Source organism: Amphiura filiformis, chromosome 11 (assembly GCF_039555335.1).
Source record: "Amphiura filiformis chromosome 11, Afil_fr2py, whole genome shotgun sequence".
In the NCBI taxonomy this organism is placed as follows: Eukaryota; Metazoa; Echinodermata; class Ophiuroidea; order Amphilepidida; family Amphiuridae; genus Amphiura; species Amphiura filiformis.
The window spans coordinates 43114193-43120192 of NC_092638.1; positions in this window are offsets into that span (position 1 = coordinate 43114193).

Here is a 6000-nt window from a genome sequence, read left to right on the forward strand (position 1 = left end):
CAGATTTTTCCCATTAAAAGCTTTCAGTGATTTTTAGGGTCATTAAAGAAAATTTTAAAATTCAAAGGTTACAGTACTCTGACATCATTAAACTCACATCAAGGAAAAATTATCGGGTATAGTTAATTAAATGCAAATACTTTCTATGGTATATCATTTATTAATCACATTTTGACCTGTTCTATGTAGAAGAAAGTATATGGCATGCATATCTCGTTAAAAGAAATGATAATTTACAACATTTTGGCTTCAACTGAAAATTTGTATTTGCAGACATCTTCCTCATTTGGTTGTTTTGCCACACAAATATTTTTTTAATGTGGATATTCTGTACGACCTTGCGTGTGTATGTGTAATTGATTTTAAAAAAAAAAAGCATGGGAACATTTTGCTTAATATTTCCAAAGATTATATAATTATTCTATATATTTGTACATATTGGAACCATTTGTATATAAATATATATATATTACTTTTATTAATATTGTTGAGCTATGAAATTTATATAATTGGAAAAAGTGGAAGTGATATAATATATGGTGCCAGGTTTTGATGATTTGTATGCATTTTATCTTGCTGTGCAACATGTCTTAATCAACCAATTAGGACTTAATTACACAGAGTGTTAATTAATGCAAGGGTACATTTCCTGCCTGTAGTAGTATATTCACTCCAACCTTGTAGAACAAATCACAGTAGATATGGGAATAACAGGTGTTTCATAAATTTATATGTTTTCCTTTTGCAAGTGCATGTGGATTCAACTATTGTTACATGTTGTATTGTCGATAAATTCAAGTAGTGCAAAGAATACAATAGCTTACCTAACATGTACTTGGGGTGTACTAATTAATGATTATGCCCAGTAAAATTGGTCACAGCTGATCATTTAATACACATGTGGTGCATACTCTGTAACATATAAATGTTAACAGATAGTCATAATCTAATTTAAACACTGGAATTTTGAAGACTTGGGTCACTGAAGTTAACTAAAACTGATTTTCAGATTAAAAGTAAGTCATCATTTATAAGTTTTTTGTATGTAGATGAACATCAACTGCGACTTGCGGCAGTTACAGATACTTGTTTGTAATTATGAATGCAAATTCTTCATGTGAAGTAAACACACCCACACCTGGAATTAATTATGTTAATCTCTAATTGTGAGAAAATTGAATTCTGAAAGTTGAATTTTGCTTTTAATGTAAGCAGATTATAAACAAGGTATTGTGACAGTCTGCATGCTGATGATGGTGTTTATACCCACAATTCCAAATATAATGTAGGCTCGTAAACATGATGGTATTGGACCAAATCAAATTAATGTACTATATACAAAATTAGCATAAAATGTGTTTCAACAGAATATTACATTAATTATGCATGAGAATTGAGACACACTTTGTGCATAAATTCAAGATGCTTCACAATTAATCTGAAATTACAATAATGATGGTGAATTTTACATCAAATATCTTGTGATGCATAAAAGATGAGTTGAACCAGATACATACGTGTGTGTGTGTTGTATGAAGCATTAATGTTATGTAAATACTTCACAACTTAGGCAAAATATTACCAAGATTTATAAAGTGCTACAAAAACTTGAGCATTTCCAAAAGTTCAATTTCAAGAGCACTGCATAACAAGATTCATTTTGTGTGAAACTGCTGTAATTACATAAAGAAACATGCATGCATGAAAAGCATCATTTTCAATGATTATCTGACTTGCTAAGCTTAACTTTAAACCATCAATGTATTTGTTTCAAAACTTGAATAGCTTTCCAAAAATAGTGTCTACTATTTAGATATGTTACCACAGAGATGCATGGAAATGTGTTAGTCTTCCTCACATGAAACACCTTGTGGCATGCAGTTATCAAGAGTAGTCTCTACCACAGTTGGAAGTATATTAATTTGCCTCTGTTGTACATGAATTATTATTTGAAGTTAACTTGAGAACTTAAAATGTAGCTTCAGAGCCATTTAAATAAGACCAAAGTGTAACTTTGATAATTAATAATTTAAAAATCTCATGTATGATATGTTGTTGTCACTTAGTATTGATGTACACCCAAGTTGAATTTGTGACATATGATTCTGTCCCATTGGAGCAAAGTTCAGTACCTTGTATTAATTAATTCAGGTTCTTGTGGGTGTTGCCTAGTGACATAAAACGATTTCCCGGGCAGCTCAAACCAAGGGTGGATCTAGATTTTTGAAAGTGTGGAGGCACTCATTTTGTTAGTATTTACAGGCAACTGAATTAATTGATTTTCATGCATGATAAATGATATTTGTATGCTATGCATCAAGGTTAAGAGAGTATTTGAATTTCAATTGGGACGAATAATTTATTGACACCCACAAACGAATTTGTATTAACTTATGGTAATTCTCTCAGAGAGGGCGGCAAAATCAAATTTTGCGTAGTATAATTATACTGGATGTATTTCTTTATCCGAATAATTAATATCCTGATGGTATCATAACTCGACTGGTTTTCCGACTTTGATTACCACAGTCAATCAAATTATTGTGTTTTATAAAAATTAACAAGATCTTCCTCCATTCGAGAGTTTCAGTATAACACAGAAGTTCTATGAAAATCCAGTTTACTACATAACTACTGAACTTTGTAATTAGGACTGATATAATTCATGTGAGATTCTAGTGTTGTGTTACCAAGTCTTGTATAGTGAACTTGTTGAAGATCCACTGAGGGACCTATCAATATTTACATCAGGGGCAATGGCAGGTTTATGGCAACATGGCTTTTTTCAGGAAAAAGGAGGGCATTTTTGTAAAAAAGAGCAACATAACATTGAGGGAATGGGATTAGGGAAACCCAACTTATTTGGTCCAACAAATAGTGAACTCGCCATTTTTCTCTACATAAATAATGATATGTCCCTAAATAAGAGTGCCTACTTGTGTTAAAACCTTTCAGAAATGCCTTGCACAAATTGAGAACTATTGCACAAAGTTGGCCTTCATTTTGTATATTATTGTCATTGTTTTGTTCTATAGGGCCTATGGAAGATGTTTTCTAAATAAAAGGATGCTATGAATAATTGGTGTTATTGTAATTTCTTTTACTTGTTAGGATTTGTCATCAGAATACATACATTCTTATGTGTGACCTGCTGCCTCGAATGGTAGTTTTGAGACATCATGGCTGACTGAGTTGATGTGCACCTGTACAGCCAGTAGTAGTGAATGGTCCATTGTACCACCATTCACAAAGAACACCAACCCTAGCCAGAACAACTACCAACATGCAACTTTATAGTCTAGTTCCCAGCTATAATTGTTCCCCATACACCCAGATGATGTATTTTTCTAACCTATTTCTTCGTAATCCTTAAAGTCCCTAGTACACAAATTTTGTTGTTCCCAAAATAAGATATTGTCCCATGGGTGGGGGAAGGGTCATTAAACTTTACATTCGGTCAAATTTCAAACTTCATCAAATTGTGTCGAAAACATATAATGTATTCCTCTGGTCATAAGGATTCAGAAAATGTATAGTTTTACCTATCTAGGATGTACCGTTCTTGGGTTATTACCAAAAAGCTCAAAGGTCAAGCATTGACCTCTAAAGGGTCTACATTTTAAACTTGCTCAGATTTTGATGAAAATGGTGCCAAAATCTCCGTTTTCGGGCTATGTACACATCAAAACATGTCAAGTTCAATGGGTTTCTATGGTCATTGACCTATTTTGATGCAAAATGACCTTTCACCTTTTTGGTAATAACTCAAGAACTGTTCATCCTAGATAGGTAAAAATATACATTTCTCTGAGAGTAAAATTCTCTTGAGAGTTCCAAGTCGATCCGAGAAAAGAAGTGTTTTTCACCCCCACCCTAATGTATATACATTGATTACAGCGATCAACTATCCTGTGCAAGATCAATTATGTGGAGCAACCACTACAGGGCAGGGCCTAACATCCTAACATGGATAAAAACTACTGATACAACTATCCACTGCTTACTACATGAAGGACAATACCTTGCCAGAAGTGTTGGGACACTTTCAATCAGTAATGACCCCGATCAATATGTGTTCAATTCTGCAATGTTGCTCATGCTCACCTTGATTGGTGGGTAAGGGGAAGGTTGGGAGTTGTGGAAGGGTTTGGGTTCAGCTCCAAAGATGCAACATCACATCAAAAATAATGATAATATGGGCACACAGACTGGTTCTATTTCAAAAAAATGTGATTTATTCATCAAGTTTGCATAAAACGGGGCAACCAGCTTATTTGTGATCATATGTTCAATTTTGTCGGCCAAAGAGTAGTTTGAGACATGGCTCTCAAAAAGACCCCCAAAATGGCCCATAGGATTGTACAAGGGGCAAAACTAAATTTGATTCCAATAACACTTTCAAACATGTCAAAATTGTTCGTCTGGTCACATGAATCCCAGATATGTAAAGTTTGTGTGTGTACGACCTATTAAGAGGACTTGTCCAGGAAATTCGACTATTGGGTGGCAACGGCCAAAAATAGATTTTCCTTATAAGTTGAGTGGTAAGAGGCCTTTGTCTCATATAAACACTGGTGGATTTATTTTGACAATTTATATCTTGTTGCCATAGTAACGGACATTTTTTCCATTATTAGCCAATTTAACCAATTGTCACACTTTCGAGCAGTAAAATACCCTTTTATTAGAGTAACTGTACCTCACACATAAAATTTCTTAATATTTTCTTATAATTTTCCCGATATAGATGGAAGGCTTAGTAGCAAATACATTGCATAACAAATTAGAATGGGGTCAGAATTGGGCTATACCATTTATTTTAAATAGGGGTGTTTTTGATAATTTTGAATATTCCCATTTAGACCTAACTTCTGGGCTTCATACCCCGTATGGTAACGCTTCATTTGATTTGTCATTTTAGGTTTGACTTGATGGGACATTGTTACATTGAAAATGGAAGAAATTAGTTTGGGGAAAATCATGTGGTAAAGAGGTGTTGCCAGAAAATGTTGCATACTTTCAATTTTGTAAATGGATTTAGGTGCATCATAAAGCTGATTCTCGCATAGAATACTTGTATAAAATTGTACTATTATCGTGTACAATAGTTTAGTGTACTTTGTATAATGTATTTATATAAAAAAAATAGCAGAGTTGCCATTCCGCATGTAAGTGTTGCCATTTTTGGCAAAAAATGTACTACATCTGTAAAAAGTTAAACGCATGCTTGCAACACTGATGGTGTTCATGATGAACTATAAATAATAAACCGTACTTTGATATTGACTTGTCATGAATAGCTGCATACAACTAAAATTGACATTATTATAATAATATTTGGATTGTATTTACAATATCTACAGTTAAAAGTTATATCAACTTCTCATAGGCTTAATCCCCCCTTGAAATATGTGTAAAAATTCCGATCTTCTTTGCTCGTTTTGAAGCCTTTTGGGCACCTTTTGAGATATTTTATGACAACCAGTCGATTGCAAATCGATGAAAGTTTAACATATGATTCAATGTATGGGTAGCCTGAAGTTCCACCTCGTTTTCCAGGTACGAGGCACTAAACAGCGCCCTCACTGTTTTTTATATGCTCTCAAGACAATTTCGCGGACCTATTTTCTCGATAATTATAAAAATGCGACTTTTTTGGCGACTTAAATTCATGCATAGGCTTTACACTTTATTTGAGATATAATTTGCTACTCTCTCTGATTATTTGTATAAAGGGCAGCCCAAATACCTCAAAAAGTTTTTGTATTTTACCGAACTCATTAGGGTTACACAAATGGCGCATTGATTTAATGGTGTGCTCCCTTCAAGGGTAGGCTACCGAATGTTCATAAAACTTTTGTTATTATGTTCTTGAAATATAAAATGTTTTGAGTAAAACACTCAAGGTTTGAGTGCTCTGTGACATTAGCCCTATTAAATTTATATGGTGAATTCTGAAAATGTGCACATTTTCAATATTTTGACCATCTATTTAGATTT